The 19,071-nt window shown below is 40.7% G+C and overlaps 1 long non-coding RNA gene across 1 annotated transcript in view; it reads left to right on the top strand.

The window, feature by feature from the left end:
• The window catches only part of LOC101143914 (uncharacterized), a 68,806-nt gene extending 50,468 nt beyond the window's left edge, over nucleotides 1-18,338 (top strand). The window contains exon 3 of the long non-coding RNA XR_008670486.2: nucleotides 17,349-18,338. This is a non-coding gene — a long non-coding RNA (uncharacterized lncRNA). The remainder of the gene's footprint in view (nucleotides 1-17,348) is intronic.
• Nucleotides 18,339-19,071: the final 733 nt, after the last annotated feature.

The raw sequence follows: 19,071 nt of genomic DNA, 5'->3' as shown, positions 1-19,071 counted from the left end.
TACTGGATAAAGGACATTGAATTTTTCATTAGCATGGTGAAACAAGGTACACGGTTAGATTTAATTTGATTTAGAAAAGTACAAGGACTTTTCTACATCTGTATATGATGAAATAAAATTGCTATTTTTGCAGTGTGATATCTTTCATTTAAAAAAAAGGCAGTGACATATTGGCCACAGCACTTCATGAGAGACCAAAGAGCACAAGGAGAGAGTGTGGTAAGTAAAGCTGATTGCCTTCAGTATGCATGTCCCTTTCTTCTAAAGCAACAGTACCTCCAAGTTTTAAGAAGGCCTATGGCTCCCTAGAACACATTTCATTTCCCAATTTCCCTTCCATGTGGGTGCAGGCATGTAGCTAAGATCAATGAAACAGAAGCAAAGTGGCCGCTTCTGGACACACTTCCTAAGGGACCGCATGCATCCATCCACTGTTTTGCCCTTCCTTTTTCCCCTTCCTCTACCCTGCTGCTTAGAACTTGTGTGCTACCACTTGGATCCTGAGATGCAAGTCAAGTAGGGGAGAGCAACGAGCTGGCCAGAGCCTGGGTCTGTGGTATTATGGAGCACCACACTGGAGGTAAATCACTTACCTGAAATTTTACACAGAGAAATATACTCCTATATTGTTTAAACCACTTGATGTTAGGTTTTTGGTCATTTGTTGCAAAATCTAGCTACAGAGGTTAGTTATCTAAGTACACAGGTTTGAGGGAATTCACAGTTATGTCAGGCCAGGTATGGTGGCTCACATCTGTAATCCCAGGACTTTAGGAGGCTGAGGTGGGAGGATCACTTAAGCCCAGGAGTTCAGATCAGCTTGGGCAACATAGTGAGATACCTTGGTTCTATAAAATACAAAATAAAAAATTTAGCCAGGCATGGTGGTGTGTGCCTGTGTCCCCGGCTACTCAGGAGGCCGAGGAAGAAAGATCACTCAAGCCTGGGAGGCAGAGGCTGCAATGGGCTATGATCTCACCACTGCACTCCAGCCTGAGTGACAAAGTGAGAGAGACTCTGTCTCCAAAAAAATTCAATTATGTCAGAGTGTTGAAGGAGCAGGGTCTACTTGGCCTTAAAGGACGGATCACTCAGAGGGAGAAGGTGGCTGTTTTTTAAAACCTGAAACATCTTGCAGAGCACAGATAAGCATTACTCTGTGTGGCTCCAAGGGGTAAATCCAGCACTATGCAAAAACATTCTAGGAAGATAAATGTGGGCAACATATAGGATGAATATCACTTTTGATACGTTTTTGATACTCTTATCAGTATCACTTTTAATTGAGGCCAGTTTCTGATCTGGACACTGTAATTGGCTCTATTCCCAGATATGACTGGTTATTTTCATAAAACATCCCTTGGATTGTAAGCTCAGTGGGGGGAGGGACAGCATCTCCCTCACTTACCATAGTGCCCAACCCTTAGCCAGTGCTAGATAAAGATTTGTTATGTGGGATAAAGGACAAAGCATAACTGGAAGGCGGAGTGGCAAGAGAAGAGATCTTTGAGGACAGTCCTTCTCATAGCAGCAAGCAGAATTTCATTGCTATTTAAATTCAGCTCTTTTTCTTGTTTGGTAAAGTCAAAGCAAAATCTACATAAATAAATGAATCCAAGAATGAGTGGCCATTTTCGTATAACAAGTATGGGATGGAAATGATTCTAGGGAAGAAAAAGAGAAGTTCATTTGCTTTCCCCAATATATGTGTACATATGTGGAAATACCTAAAGAGAAACACACCAGGAAATATGGTATAAGAACTTCACCACCATTGCTTTCAGGTATGTAGATATTTCAGCCACATTTCAAACTATGCCATCTTGATCTCATTCAGAAAATTTGAACTTTGCAACTAAAACTATATCAGATGTTTTGCTCACAATCAATTTTCTTTGCCTTCCTTTTATCTCAAAAGCTAATTCAGGTGTGCCCTGCTTTAAGAGAGCCAAATACAGTATACTACAACCCAAACTTGACAACATATAAATTAGGAGAATTTACATTACGAAAAGATTCTGAATGGTAACTTCTCAGGAGATAGGCAAACATTGAAACTAAAGTCATTTTATTAGAATAAAATCAAAATACCTCCAAAATTATGATGTAAACCAATGAGAAAACACTATTTATTTATTTATTTGAGAGAAGATCTCATTCTGTCACCCAGGCTGGAGTGCAGTGGCACGATCACGGTTCACTGCAGCCTCAATCTCCCTGGGCTCAAGTGATCCTCCCACCTCAGCCTCCCAACTAGCTGAGAGGAAAACACTATTTTAAGGACACCCATCCACTTGAGACATTCTTAATAGACCAATCAGTGCCAATAGAAGTGACTAGATGTCTTTGGAGTCTGGCAAGAAAGAAAAATCTATGACGTGCATGGCTATTGTCTAAAGGGAATCCTCCCTGTGTTATATTGGAGGAAATTATTATTTTACATAAAAATGACTTATAGAAAACAATCATGGTAACAACACTTTTCCATGGTGCTTTTATATAAAGAGTCTTTTGAATCAATTATTTGGCCTTTGGTCATTCATTCATTCATTGGTAAACATTACTTAAAGCCCAGTGTCCCTGAGCCTAGGTTGGGTGCTGGGCATTCAAAGAATAAGTTATGGAGATACTTTTGAAAAGTCCATTCACAAACAAGTAATCATACTAGCTTGGGATGAGTGTCATAGAGTACAGACAGTCCTATGATGAGTGCTCGAGACTACAGATGGTTGCAGATGGTTTGAAGTATGATTTTTCTACTTTATGATGGTACCCATGCAACCATTCTGTTTTTCACTTTCAGTACAATATTCCATAAATTACATGAGATATTTAACACTTTATCATAAAATAGGCTCTATGTTAGAGGATTTTTTACCGAATTGTAGGCTAATGTAAGTATTCTGAGCATGTTTAAAATAGGCTAGGCTAAATTATGATGTTCAGTGTTCGTCAGGTTAGGTATACGAAATGCCTCTTCACATCAGCGTCAGCAGATGGGTCTTGGAAGAACAATCACTGTCCCTAAGGGTTTTCATTGTATCCTGTAGCAGCCATATTGACTGTGGACTATGAGAAAGTTTTTGCCTTTGGATCATGCTTGGCTTCAGCAGAGAATCTGGAAAGAAATAAGAAATATCTTTTTAAAACTTAGATGTATCATCCTAAGATGGGAGAAGATAGACTAATCCAAAGACAAGGCTGACCTGAAGACTAGAAAATGAGAATATAAAACTTGAGAAGTGAAACTTTTCTACCATTAGGTTGGATATGGGAGATGGAAACCAATATTTCTTGATTATCTCCTGTGTTTTGGGCATTGTCCCAGGAATACTTATAAAAGATGTTCTGCATGGTAGCCATGATATGAATACACTCCATTCTCAAAGATACCAAATCTTAAGTTAAACCAAGTGTACTAGATGTTGAGAGCAAGAAGATGGCAGAACCAGATTGGGAACTAAAGTATGTTTCGTGCCAAAGCCTGTGCCCTTTTCCTGAAGCTGAAAGTAGACTTTCTCTTTCTAACACTATAGAAAAAGACTACTTTCTTCTCCATAATTCTAGAAGTCAGAGCTGAGTGGGGGGACTCTATATGTCTTTTCACATGTTCCCTGTCAAGAGAGTATTTCTCTAGAGTAAGAGCTTCAGACTGAGACCCAAGTGATACAAAGGGCATACAGGTAATTGAGACAGATAGAAGAGATTAAACCTTTGTCTATGGAAGAGTAGAAAGGAGAGTTGGAGCATCTGCCACCCTGCACTGGGGTGGCTTCATGCAGGGAGCAGGAGCTGGATATGTGGGGGTTGTTGTCTGGGGGTGAAGCAAGGGGAGGGCAGGCAAGCTTTGGCCTGGATGGAGTGGGGAAGGCAAGGAGTGAACTAAGCAGGGGCCTCAGCCAGGAAAAAGAGTGACTTGGTCTGACTGATGGGTTTGGAAAGAAACTGGGCATGCATTGACCAGCCCTTCCTCTTCATTTTATTTTTGGGAGCTGCTGATTTATGAGAAGACAGCATATTGCCTTACTTTTTCATGTTACAAGTTTTGCAGGAACAGACCTCTTCTCCGGGGAGAATTTACGGTTGCCAAATGCAGCCTCTGACTGGGTTGGTCAGTCTGTCTCATTCTGCAAGCCAACTTGCTGATAGGGGAAACATTGGCCAACATCAGCATCATCAGTACAAATATATTTTGTATTCCTCTCTGCCTTACTCTTTTGTCTTATTTCTTACTTGGTCCAGAATTTAAGTGGGAGAAAGCAGTGTGTTATTAACTGGGCTGCCTCAAATTTCAATAATGTGAATAGGAGGAAGAAGCAGGGTTCGGGAGATATAGTGGATTAGGTGCCACAGGCAGGAAAAATTTGGATTCACTACTGGGCTGTGATGCGGAGAAAAGACATTGCAGTAGGAGGAGCTGAGAGGTATACAAGCTGCATCATCTGCACTCTTCTCTTTTGGAGAGGTTGATTCTGCATGAAGGATCTCCCCTAAGACAGGCAAGCAGAAATTAGGCTCAGCTTATGCAAAAATGGGAGCAGAGAGTTTCAGATTAATGAAGTTTTGCTCCAAGCCTAAGGAGATATGTTCTTTTCTCTTCAAATTCATTTTAATCTGCTATTTGCCACCAGAAGTCCAAGTAGAAGGAGACAATTCAATTCATTTCTATCCTAGGTTATTAGCTACAAAACTCAAATCTGTTTGGCTCACACAGGGGGCCAGTTCACCAGGGCAGTTCATTACAAAGGGATTTGAGATCACAAAGGGTCTAGTATTTGGACAAAACAAAGTGTCATAAGAGAGGGTGGCTGGTCCAACAATTCGGGATCTAGTTCTCTCCTCTGGGGTAAGTGGGCAAGGGAAGAAAAAATTCCTGCCTTAGCTTCAGACTAACCAAATGTTTTTTTCACAACCATCCTCAAATATATGTGTACGTGTGCCCACACACACACACACGATTGTTTTAGCTATATAAATAACATATGCCATTGTCGAAAAATGGTAAGTTGACAGAAGAAGGAGAAAAATCCAAAAGTATCTATTAGGATCATGTTTGGCTGCTGTGATAAGTCTACAGGAAATAATATGAAGATGGTGCAGCAGCTCCACGATGCCTTCAGGACCGACCCTCCATCCCTCCCTCCCTCCCTCCCTCCCTCCCTCCCTTCCTTCCTTCGTCTTGCTCCGTTGCCCAGGCTGGAGTGCAATGGTGTGATTTCAGCTCACTGCAACCTCCACCTCCTGGGTTCAAGCAATTCTTCTGCCTCAGCCTCCCAAGTAGCTGGGATTACAGGCTCCCACCATAATGCCCAGTTAATTTTTTTTTTTTTTTTTTTTTTTTTTGTATTTTTGAAGAGACGGGGTTTCACCCTGTTGGCCAGGCTAGTCTCAAACTCCTGACCTTAGGTGATCTGCCTGCCTCAGCCTCCCAAAGTACTGGGATTACAGGCATGAGCCACTGTGCCCAGCCATAGGATGCAGGCTCTTTCTTTTTTTTTTTTTTTCTTTTGAGACAGAGCCTCACTCTGTCTCCCGGGGAAGTGCAGTGGTGCGATCTCGATTCACTGCAACCTCTGCCTCCCAGGTTCAAGCGATTTTCCTGCCTCAGCCTCCCCAGTAGCTGGGAGTACAGGCGCCCGCTATGCCCAGCTAATTTTCTGTATTTTTAGTAAGGACAGGGTTTCACCATGTTGGCCAGGCTTGTCTCGAACTCCTGACCTCGTGATTCGCCCACCTTGGCCTCCCAAAGTGCTGGGATTACAGGTGTGAGCCACCATGCCTGGTGCTCCATTTCACCATTCTTATCATGAAAGCCTCTGCCTCACAGCTGGTGCCTCTTTGTCACAAGATGGCTGCTGCAGCTCCAGGCCTCATATCCTTCTGTGGCAGGAAGGAGAGAAGCAGTGCCCCCCTCAGTAACTGAGAGAGAAGAACAGATCACAGAATGGCATGGAGAGCTGATACATATGCTTTGAAAAAAGTGTAATAGTTTCAACTGGGTGCATAACTAGAAAAGAGAAGGTTCTCATTTTGTCAGCTGGGTGTAAAATTGGAGGAAGCCTTGGTGCTTTAACCTGGGTGACAGAACAGCACACGGGTTACTAAAAGAATGGAACAAAAAGTTTCAAAGGAACTTTCTGAGGAAAGGGTAGTGCCTTTATCAGAAAAGTTAAAGCTTTTTTTGAAACTTTTGCTTTAATTCTCATTAGCCAGCGCTTTTCGCATGGTCTCCTAGCTGCAAGGAGTTCAGGAAAGCGAGTATTTTTGGCTGGGCCCCTCGCTCCTCTCAATGACATCAGGATTTTGTTGGTAAGGGCAAGGAGGAAATGACCACTGGGTAGGAGAGTTAGTGCTGCCTCTGCTTCTGGCTCAACCTGTGTTCTGCCTCCCCTTCCCTTTCCTGCGTCACCCACAACCTGTTCCATTCTCTTGGTAACCCTGTGCTGTTCTGCCACACAGGTGGGAGCACCAACGCTTCCTCCAATTTTACACCCAGCTGAAAAAATGAGGACCTTTCTCATTTCTAGTTATGCATCCAGTCAAGACTATTATACTTTTTTCAAAGCATAGGTATAAACTCTCCATACTATTCTGTAACCTGTTCTTTTCTCTTAATGACGTATCGTTAGTGGCTTTGACAGAAGTTAAAATCCATTGCATCTCAGCTGCAGAGCATGCTTCCTTGACTCATATTTACCATATGCCATACAGTACTAGAGATGCCAGGGACAGACCCCGAACAAGACCACACAGTCTTAGCTCTCATGGAGCTGATATTCTAGTGGGAGAAGACAATGAATAAATAAATAAGTGAATACATGATACAGCAGATGGTGAGAGGCGTTAAGGAGAAAAATTAAGCAGGGCAAGCGAGATAGAGCATGTTAGGAATGGGAGGAGTCTCATGTCGTATGTGCAATGGTCAAGGAAGGCTACATTGATAAGCAGAACCCCAAAGAAGAAAGAGGGCACGTTGTGTGCATTTCTTGAAATTTTCCAGGCAGGGGAAACAGCAGAGGCAAAGGGAGCATGCCTGGTACGCTAGAGGAACAGTACCAGGGCTTTTGTAACTGGATCAGGGTTAGCAGGTGACAGTGTTCAGAGGTGAGGCAAAGAGATAGCAATGGCTGCTCCAGATATAGTCAGTGGAGCATTTTTTAATCAGTTGCATTGTATTTAGTTATTTTGTTGGACATTCTATTTCTTTCCAGTTTTTCATATTTGTATAGATTTTTAAAGGTTTAGGTCATTGGTGCCTACATGAAAATAAGAATCGATTAATCTAGTTTTCTGAGAGGAAATTTTAAGTACAACTCACTTCATTTTAAAATAATGAATGATGAGGCTTCAGTGAGCTATGATCACACCACTCACTGTACTCCAGCTCAAGCAACAGAGCGGGAACCTGTCTTCAAATAAATAATAAAATAAGATAGTATACAAGTAGTGGGGTGGGCAGGGGAGCATACAAAAACTCATCTCATTTGCAAACAAAACAAATTTTAAAATATGCTTAATTATCTTAGCATGATGAGTAGAGAAAAATAGCAATAAATAGAGGAAGAAAAAGGAAAATAGGAACAACAAAGTAGAGAAACACAAGGAATAAAAGGAATAAAGTTTCCTGAAGTAAAAGAAAAGTTGTTAGTTGTACCTTTTGCTGTGTAAACCCTTGCCCCCCTCACCCCCTTAAAACCGTTTTGTTAAGCTCATGGTTCTATGAATCAAGAGTTCAAGGAGTACGTAGTACAGATGGCTGGTTTCTGCTTCACAATACCTGAGGCCTCAGTTGAGGTGATTCGGACGGTTGGAAATAACGGGGCCAGATCAAATGGGGCCATATAGCTGGGCTCTCTGTTCTGGATATCGGCTGGGTTCTTTTGTTCCCCTTCATATGGCATCTTCTGGGGCTGGAATGTCCAAGATGGCTTCTTTATTTACTTGTCTGGAATCCATACTAGGATGCCAGGGTGGCTAGAAGAGCTTTCTCCCTACTCTCCCCCTAGCTCTCCTCCCCACCCCCACCACCACCCACTTCATTCTCTCCAGATGACTAGCTTGGGCTTCCACACAACATGGGAGTCTTAGGGTAGTTCAACTTGTTACATGGTGGATGGCTTTCAAGTGGCCAGGGTGGAAGTTACTGGTCCTCTGAAGAATAGGCCTGGAGTTGGTATAGCATTACTTCTGTCATACTCTCTTGCTTAGCCCAGCTTTTGCCCATGCAAGGTCCATGGCTGTGGTTCCATAGGCAGATGACAAACAAGACCAGACTCAGGGTCATTCTGGCTCACAGTCCTGAATTGTCTGCCTTGAACCTCTCAGCCACATCTCCTATGTGGTTATCCATTTATTTATTTATTTTTAGACAAAGTCTCGCTCTGTCACCCGGGCTTGAGTGCAGTGGTGCGATTTCAGCTCACTGAAACCTCTGCCTCCCGGGTTCAACGATTCTCCTGCCTCAGCCTCCCAGGTAGTTGGTATTACAGGTGTCCACCAACACACCCAGCTAATTGTTGTATTTTTGGTAGAGACGGGGTTTCACCCTGTTGGCCAGGCTGGTCTCAAACTTCTGACCTCAAGTTGTCTGCCCACCATGGCCTCCCAAAGTGCTGGGAGTACAGGTGTGAGCCACTGCATCTGGCCTGGTTACCCTTTTTCAGATCTCAAAGGTACTCTTAGTCAATAACAAATTACAGACTATCTCTATAATCTTTAGAAAATACTAATTCTTTTTGTTTGTTTGTTTGTTTGCTCTTTCTTCGTGATATGCTTTTTTTTTTTTTTTTTTTTGCTTTGCTTTTAGAGTAAGTTCATACGTGCAGCCTTGTAAATGGTAACTTGTCCAAGGTAACAGTTGCTGCCAGGAGAGTCAAAGGGAATGTTGATTGTATTTATTTTACTATCTGTGTACTTCCTGAAAGAAGGGCAGTTTGATAAAATATAGTGAAGCTGCTCTGTTTGGGGCACTTATTTGCAAGTCTGCATTAGCTAATTCCCTCCAGACTTTTGGATTCATGTCATCTGGACCCACTGTTTTGTGTATTTTCAGATTTTTCAAGTATTCCTTTACCTGCATTGACAGAGCATGTATTTGACAGAATAATATTAAAAAATATAAGATGGCAAGCAGATGGTCAGAGTCTTGACTGGAAAGAGATCTTGTTGAAAATGGTTTGTGAATGCAGACCATGCTTTTGTTTACAGGAATGTCCTTTTAAATATTTAGTTTGATCAGCAATGGAGGTCTTGAAAGAAAGAGCTCAATGCCTGCAAGAATATGTTAGTTGATATCTTCTACCTGAAATAATGGCTTCCTTAAAAAAAGTAAAAAAGGTAAAGAAGTTTTTTATACTTCTTGCTGCCAGATGTCTGTATTGCTACCAAAATCATGGAGGTGAAAAAACCTTTTCCTGATCTCCATGCCTGATGCAGCTCTGTTTTTTCAAAGAAGAAAGGCATGGAGTTCAATCTAGTGAAAACAAGAGGAGGAAAAAGAAAAATAAAATGGAAAGACAAAGACTCATACCAAGCAGAATTTCCAAGGACCTCAAGTTTAGTTTCTTTGTGTTGGGAAAACAGGTTGGAGAGAAATCTGGGCTCTGCACTGATACTTGAAATAAGAACACTAAGAACTGTTCTTTAAATAAGAACAGTTTCTTATTTGAAGAATAGAAAGACCAATTTAAAACTCTGGGCACATTGCACAAGTTGCAAAGAGAAACTTGGTAGAATAATACTAGAGTTTTTTTCTACAAAGACTATTTTTTTTTTTCCGTGGATGCCAGTGTCCTGATAACAGAAAAGAATGTAGATCAGTATTTTGGCAGTGACCCCTAGTACCTTTCATTATTCACACAGTCAATTCTAGTACTCTCTTGCCATTAATCTCTGGCTGTCACCACTGAAAACACAAGTGGAGAGGAGTTTGTCCAATGCCATTAGAATGTCAGACCCAATACCCTGCTTTCCAGTCCTTGAATCCCCATTCCAATTGCTAAGACATAGGGATAGGGTGATATCAACAGAGCAAGCCTGGAAATTACTTATATCTATTAGCCACTATATGATGCTGAATATTTTGAAAAGGTTGAATATTTTGGGAGAGTGGACCTTTTATCTTTAAGATGCACATACACTTAACCTTCTTTGTCTCATACCAGGATACACACCCATGTACATAAGCACCTACCAGACTCTAATAGCCCTATGCCATTTTGTGTCTTCAGATATCTTTCTTCTATTTCTTACAGCCTGCAGTATTTTCACTCATTTTTCTACACTTACTCTTCTTCTCTCTCCCTTTCTTTTATACACAGCCAAGTTCTTTCTTTTACATTCTAGGCCATACCTCTGTTAGGAGTTATGGCTAAGCCATTTTAGTGGTTAAAATGAAATCTTGTTTTTAATGTTATCACATTGAAATGTTCAATAACTAATTCTCCAAAAAGACACCTTAAAAGATCGTTTTTCTTTACATGGAATAAAACAATTTATCATTATAAAGCTATGGGGGCTGGGAAATATGGCAGCAGCTTCATATACCTGCTTCCAGATAAGGCTGGTTTTGGCATCCGGATAAGTGGGTGTCTAATGGAGAAGGAAGATTATTTCACAAGAGATAGACCAGTGTGAAGAAAATTAGTCAAGTAGTAAGTCATTGACTACCGATTCATTAAAAAACCAATTTGCCAACAAAACAATTTTCAACATTATTGATTCACCAAGAACTTGTTGCTTTGTAGTTCTTGGCACAACCACTTGAAAAATTCCAAGCTTAAAACCATTGAGTATCTTCACACTCCCATTTATATCAGTTCATGACTCACAGTCACAGGCATACAAGCCTCTCCTTATCCATGTATAAAAATATTCCTAGTCCATACTTGTAATGCAATTCCTTTCTCTCCCTGTCAAGAAAGAAAATCTGTAAATTGTAGGAGGCAGGAAAAGCAAGAGATTGGTTTCACTTCACTAAACTATTTAAAATTCACTATACTATTTAAAAAATTCATTGAGATGGATGATATGCCTGATATCTGAATTTTTTTAAACCCAAGAAATTGTCTTCCTCCAAAGTAAGCTATATATTGAGCAGCCTCACTGAAACACACATTCCTGTTACTTTATTACTTGTCAGAACAAAATTATGAATCATTAAATGGGCAAATGAGTCATAGGGCCAATTCATCTATTGACAAATTGCTATCACTTGAAATCAACTTTGATGAATTCATCTAGAACCATTTTAAAGGTTGTCTTTTAAGCAATTCTGGAATGTATGCATTTTTTCTCTCCAGAATTTTTAAGTTCATTCTTTTTTTTTTTTTTTTTTTTTTTTTTTGAGACGGAGTCTTGCTGTGTCCCCAGGCTGAAGTGCAGTGGCCAATCTCTGCTCACTGCAAGCTCCGCCTCCTGGGTTCATGCCATTCTCCTGCTTAGCCTCCCGAGTAGCTGGGACTACAGGCGCCCGCCACCATGCTCGACTAATTTTTTTGTATTTTTAGTAGAGACGAGGTTTCACCGTCTTAGCCAGGATAGTCTCGATCTCCTGACCTCGTGATCTGCCCGCCTCAGCCTCCCAAAGTGCTGGGATTACAGGCGTGAGCCACCACGCCCGGCTCCCCCCTTTTTTTTTTTATCAGTAGACATGCCAATGAGCTGATTTAAACAGTGAAGTTATTCATCAATAAATACTTATTAGGTACCTAAGATAAAATATTTTGTTAGACACTTAGAGGTGAAGAAAAGAAAGGAAATACTAATGAAATAGGTGATGAAAATTCTTCTCTTTGCTGACTCAGAAGACAAAATATTCATATACTGGCTGACTTGAGAACAATTACAAAACATTCTATCAACAAGTTCACAATGGTGCCACACAGTGTGATGTGCCGACAGCTCCGACCTCCTGCTGGGTCATGCCCATAATCCATTCCCAATGTCTACGCATGAAACTCATCCTTTTTCCTCGAGCATGATGTCTTTTTTTCCTTCCAAGATAAAACTTCTTTCCCATTTTCAAATCATAAGATATTCTTCTTCCCAGGCAAATCATTTTAAACCATACAGGTATTTTTACAGTTTTTGTTGTTTGACTCACATATGTCTGTTTTGATTTTAAATTCAATAGGAAAAAAATCTGAATGTAGTATATTTCCTAACATAGAAAATACTTAAAAAATACCAAGTTAATATTTTTAAAAATATATTTATGTATATACATGTGTAGATGATGATTTTAAGCAATACATCAGGGATCAGATGTCTTTAAACATCTACTTTTGAAATCCTTCTGGTATTCAGAGAAAGCTTGGCCCAAGTTAAAAGACCAGGTGACTAACCAGTCAGCCAAATAAGATCTACAGAGAATACAGGAGGCTTAAAAAAAAAAAAAAAACCTGTCGTTTCAAAAGATGAGTTTTCTAATTTAAATGCAGCCAAAGTTCCCAAGGATGCAAACAGAAATCCAGCCGGTGTCAGATCCCAAGGTTTTGGGCCTCTGACATTATACATAATTTTTCAGACATGCATCTTAATTACTAGGAAATACTTTAAAAAATAACCAAAACATTACAACAGGTCCTGAGGCATGGGAAGAGAGTCCAAGAACTGAGCAGCACAGTTCTCCAGGGTAGTGACCACATTTCCTCTATTGTTTCATATAGCAGTGTGCATAAGGTTGATGGGCAACAAATAAATTAATAAAACATTCATGACTGGAGGGAGTTTTCATAGAAGACACAAAAAATATTTTACAAATACCGACAAGCAAAATGGTACAATTATGTAGTTCGATTCCTTTCAAATACTCGTTGATGTCAGTATAACCAGACATGGCCCACTTCCACGTATTCAGCCTTAGCTGCCTTTAGAGACTATTCAAAATTTAACTAATGCACTGGATTCATAGTTTGCTATATTTGAGCGTCAGCATAGTAAGAATTAACAAAACAGAAATGTCTGTTTTTAACATACCTATTGCACTCCAAGATTTGTTACAAGTCCACATCTGCTATCCGGGTCCTACCTCATATACTTTATTTATGAGAAAAAAACATATATAATGCTGAATTTTTAAATCCTTGAAATGCAGAGTTGGAAGAGCCTTTAAAGATGTTCTAGTCCTGCCATCCAAGTCCAAATTCCTCCTCATTCAAGTCTAGACACAGAGATTCATAGCTGAACTGCAGCATCCATACATCTTTGGTCTGCCTAAAGCAAGGGTTGGCAAGCTGTTTCTGTAAAGGGTCAGAAAGTAAATATTTTAGACTGTGTAGACCATACAGTCTTAGTTGCAACTACTTCTGTCTGCCTTTGTAGTATAAAAACAACCACAAACAACATGTAAACAAGTGAGCGTGCCTGTGTTCCATTAAAACTCTATTTACAAAGACAGTGGGCAAAATTCAGCCAACCTCTGGTCTAAAGAATTTGCTGTCAAGCATGGAGCATCAAGATGGGTGGAAAAAATAGCCTAAATAATGCAAATAAAATACTCAAGATGAATATCAGCAAAAGCTGTCCCTGGCTTTTCAGTCCAAAGGACTCAGATTTTTTAAATAAGTTGAGCTTCTTACTAAATACTTTTGTTGGGCCTTATTAAGTAAAGTTCACCTTCCTCTACTCCACCCCTCTAGCCAACCCAAAGATAAAAGAGAGAAGCTGCCAGGCATGTCGGCTCATGCCTGTCATTCCTGCACTTCGGGAGGCCAAGGCGGGTGGATCACTTGAGGTCAGGAGCTCGAGACCAGCCTGGCCAACATGGTGAAACCCCATATCTACTAAAAATACAAAAATTAGCTGAGCGTGGTGGTGCATGCTACTCAGGAGGCTGAGGCATGAGAATCATTGAAACCGGGAGACACAGGTTTCAGTGAGCCGAGATCGCACCACTGCACTCCAGCCTGGGTGACATTGAGACTCTGTCTCAAGACAAAAAAAAAAAAAAAAAGAGAGAGAGAGAGAAGCTAACACATCCAAGCAATCATTTACATGCATTCTGGATATTCTTAAGCGTGATGTTATTTTAAAACAAAATTAAATACACTCTGGTTGATAAGAAAAGAATGTTATAACTTTGTCCTAAGTGGATGGCACCCAATCATATGCAGGTAATAGAGGTGATCTATGAACACTGGATCTGGAAGTAAAGGCAGTGCTCAGCTCCGCATGGAAGATCACATGGGGAAGCTGATGTTGAAATGAGGGACAGCACGGCCTATTACAAAGCCCATGAGCTGTGGCATCAGAACCATCTGGATTTGGATTGTTTCTGCAATTTAGTGATTCTGAAACACTGGATATGTTTCTTAATTTTCTTGAGCCTAGAGTACCTCATATATAAAATGGAGATAATAATATTTATTTCTCAGGATTGTTAGGAGGGCCACATCAGGTAAGTCCTGCAAAGTACCTAGCACAGTGCCTGGCACACAAGAAACACTGACATTCTATACAGAAAGAATAGTGACTGCTCTGTTATAAAACTTAGCCAACTCATCACCATTTGGAAAAATCTGCAACCTGGGACAAAACAAACAAACAAACAAACAAACAAAAAAACACCTAACTTTTAAGGAAATGACTTGCTTCTATATTTCCTGAGGAAAATGTCAATGCTTTCACCTTGCTAAGTAATAGTTACGATCAAGAGCTTAGAGAAAGGCATTGAACTTAGCACAGAAGTTACCTGTTTCTCTCACTTTTACCTTTCCTACAACTCTTTGGCTATTCAATGAGGTTTGGAATTAGCCAGAGTTAGCCATTTAAGTTTCCTTTCAGGTGAGAACTCATGACTCAGTAAATAGAGATTCCAGAATGTTGTATGCTAACCAGGTCTTCAAGTGATCAGCAATGAGAGGAAAGTCTTACTTGTTTTCCTTTGAAGGCAGCCCTAAGACCACCCAGGAGCTTGTGACGCTCAAGAAAGTAACAGCATGTTTATGTAGGAATGTGAGCTGCATAGAACATGGAACACCTGTACTCTGTGGTCTTCACAGACCCAATTAGCTTCTGGAAAGAATTCAGGGTAGAAATCCTTAATGGGATGCCCCAGAAAGTGCCTCAATTCTGAACACCAAAATAATTTCTCCAGCTCTGCCTGCTGTGTATAAAACATATTCACTAAAAACTACTTAGTTACCCAAGGAATACCACATAAGAATCTTTGACATTCAGAAAAGAGACTTGACTTATTTATAATGAGAACTTACAGTGTTGTTACAGGAAACCGATTCGGGGCTTAATTGGAGACTTTCAAAATCCAGAGCCATTCAAATAGAGAATTGGCTGTCCTGTTAGGTAGCAAATTCTCCATGATGGAAGGATGATCTATCAGAGATATTGTGGAAAGTATCCCAGTAATGGAAGGAAGAAAGATTTGGCTAAATTGTTTTATTCTTGTATATTTATTTAACAAGCATTTTTGAGCATCTAATATGATCTGGTACTTTTGAAGTTCTGGCACATTGATAAGGGTTAAGAATATAAAGGAAAACATAATGATATTTTTTCCCTTAAAGGACTTAAATATGAGATGGGAAGATAGACAGGATAGCCAATGAAGACTGTAGAGCAGAGGTGCTACCCTAAAGAAATGCAAAGGTAGAGTACCTCACCTAGCAGATAATGATCAGGGAAGGGTTCCTGGAACAGCTGACACTGAACCTCAAGGGGTTAAGTAATGTAAGTTGGTCAGATGGAAGAAGGAAGCAAGAAGCCATTCCAGGAGAAAGAAACGACATAAACAAAGGCACAAGAAGGTCACAGAGATGAAATAATGCTTCAGCCAGTTTAGAGGATGTCATTAGTGGTGGATCCCAGGGCTATGTCATCAACCTGTCCCATTCATTTTTGTAAAAAAAACTTGTGTGTACAGGGTCCCTAATGAAAACTGTGAATATGAGTCTGAGATAATACACAATGCATTTAAATAGCAAAATCAATACCCCAAATAGGACACAGTAGGAATTTAAGAAATAATGCTGAATCCATAACTCTTGGCAGGGTGATTAGATGGGTGCAGAAATACAGTATACGGGAGAACTGGGCAAAGAAAAGCACATGTAAAGAAAGATTTAGTAATCCGAGGTAAATAAGGCAAAGCTGTTAACATGTTAATCTTGGTGATGAGTTCATGGATGTCTGCTATATCATTTTCTGCACGTTTAAATAGTTCATAACTTTAAAAAGCACTTGGGATTTTGGTAACTATAATACAACAATAGGATTTAGTTGCCAAAATTCAAATGCAATTTTTGGCTGGCATAAGGGAAGTCAGAATTCAGAAGGAAAGACGTGTCCATCTCCTCTATTCCATGCTGACCTGATCCCATGTGCACAGTCTGAACAGTCCAGGAATTTATACTTAGGGGCACATGTTCAGCTCTGTTCTGAGGAGAAATACAAGTGAGTAGGGGCTCAAAACTATGTTCTATGAGAAACATTTGAAGGAATGATGGTGCTTCGTATGGAGCTGTCTCAAGAATTCTAATCACTGTCTTCAAAACACTTTCCTGGAGAAGACATGAGACTTGCTGTATGTAGCTTTAGAGGACAGGCCTACAGTGGTATATGTCATAAGTGTGTTTAATGGACACGCATTCAATTAGATGAGCTCTGCAAAAATAATCTTATTTTTAGAGAAAAATACAAGTAAGTAGTGCGGGTGGCTCCTTCAGCCATTCTGCTTAATGAGTGTATATGTGCCCCAGAATGAGCAGGAAGCTGGAAGTATGAACTCTCCCATCTCAGGTCCATTTTGCCTCTCTTAGCATAAGTATCTCCCCAGTCTGAGTGTAACTCTAGCTTTGTAAAATTCATATTTTTTTAAATGCCTCCATCACCATTATGCAAACCAACTACATTTTCTGCTTTTCAACCAAAGAAACAGTAATCAGTTCCAACATGGGCAGGAATGCTGGCTAACAACTCATAGGCTAATAATGGTTGGGTTGCTTTCCTGAGGAAATTTCAAGACCATGTTTGGCCATATTCAATTGCTGCCTCATGTGGCTTTAGAACCAAACCTCTTGCAAAAGATACAACTTCACAATAAAACCAAATGTTAAAATTGCAGGGAGAATGGTTTTAGCTTAACCCAAGGAAGAATCCTTTAACACCTAACTTCTTTGAGAAATTAAGAGGATTCTCTCTGACATCAAAGATATTTAAACCGAAACTAGATGATAGCTTTTCTTTGCAGATGGGACTCAGAGATTTGACAAGAGAGGTTAATCAGACCCAAACTAGCTGATCTCTTACAATCTTGAGGTTCTAAAATTCTGTGAGGCAGCGTTTCTGCGCTACCTACAGTGGGGTCCATACGGCGTTGTTCTTAATTTCAGATTCCTATCATGACTTAAAGAGAAACTTTCACAATATCTGGAGCCCTTGATGTCCTGCAAATGAAGGAGGAGGATGTCCTTAAGCTCCTTGCAGTGGGAACCCAATTAGGTGGCACCAAATTGACTTCCAAATGGAACAGTACATCTATAAAAGGAAAGTGATGGCATCTACAGCATAAATCTGAAGAGGACCTGGGAGAAGCTTCTGCTGGCAGGTCATGCCATTGTTGTCATTGAAAACTCTGCTGATGTCAGTGTCATATCCTCCAGGAATACTGGCCAGAAGGCTATGCTGAAGTTTGCTGCTGCCACTGGAGCCACTCCAATTGCTGGCCACTTCACTCCTGGAACCTTCCTAACCAGATCCAGGCAGCCTACTGGGAGCCACAGCTTCTTGTGGTTTCTGACCCCAGGGCTGACCACCAGTCTCTCACAGAGGCATCTTGTGTTAACCCACCTGCCATTGCTTTATGCAACACAGATTATCCTCTGTGCCATTGGACATTGCCATCACTTGCAACAACAAGGGAGCTCCCTCAGCGGGTCAGATGTGGTAGATGTTGGCCTGGGAAGTTCTGCACATGCGTGGCACCATTTCCTGCAACACCCATGGGAGGTAATGTCTAATCTCTACTTCTACAGAGATCCTGAAGAGACTGAAAAAGAAGAGCAGGCTGCTGCTGAAAAGGCTGTGACCAAGAAGGAATTTTAGGGTAAATGGACTGTTTCGGCTCCTGAGTTCACTGTTACTCAGCCTGAAGTTGCAGACTGGTCTGAGGGCATGCAGGTGCCCTCTGTGCCTATTCAGCAGTTTCTACTGAAGACTGGAATGCTCAGCCTGCCATGGAAGACTGGTCCACAGCTCCACTGCTCAGGCCACTGAATGGGTAGGAGCAACCACTGAATGGTCTTAAGCTGTTCTTGCACGGACTCTTAAGCAACATGAAAATAAGGTTGACAGAAAATAAACATCAGTTTCTAAAAAATAAAAAATAAAATTCTGTGATGCAAAGACCAGAGTCATCCTAAGTCCATGGCATAGCTCATATTACATTGTTGCTCTTTCCATCCTTCTTTCTTTAGATTTCTCGTTTTCTGATCTTTTGAAAACAACTTGCTCTGTCAAGAAGCATTTTCCAATTTATCTCAGTTCTAATGTAATAGATGGTAGAGTACTGTAGGTACCCAGGAATGGTAACTGTTCCTGAATTATTAATGATAGCTCCATTAGATCTTAACTTCTTTTTTCTTAGTTCACAGCACTCATTTTGCAGGGAATTTTTACTTTTTCTTGTGGCTAAATCTTAGGAACTCCAGATCCCAGTTTAGATGGTTTCTTTAAAAGTGGATGTTTAAACATATGAAATTATTAGGACCAACAGCAAACTCCCAGTAGAAGGGGAGAACTCAGGGTTGGAATTACCTATTGGTGAATAAGAAAAATCCAAAACTTAGTGGCTTATGATAAATCTTTTTCTCTATCACACAGATCTGCAATTTGGGCAAGGCTCAGCAGGGACAGCTCAGCTCAGATGCTGAGGATGACTTCTGGAGCCTAGAGTCATTGGATGGTTACTCACACACAGTAACCTTCAGATGACTCCAGGCTCCAGGAGTGGTAAGTGATATCAGCTGACCAGAGGGACCACAGCTGGGGTGGTCAGCTGGAACACCGACATGTGGTCTCTCTCTGTGGCTGCTTGGCTTCCTCACAGCATGGTGA

This window comes from Gorilla gorilla, chromosome 10 (assembly GCF_029281585.2).
Source record: "Gorilla gorilla gorilla isolate KB3781 chromosome 10, NHGRI_mGorGor1-v2.1_pri, whole genome shotgun sequence".
In the NCBI taxonomy this organism is placed as follows: domain Eukaryota; kingdom Metazoa; phylum Chordata; class Mammalia; order Primates; family Hominidae; genus Gorilla; species Gorilla gorilla.
Note: the sequence above shows the minus strand (reverse complement) of the source record. Positions and strands in the feature narration are given on the sequence as shown.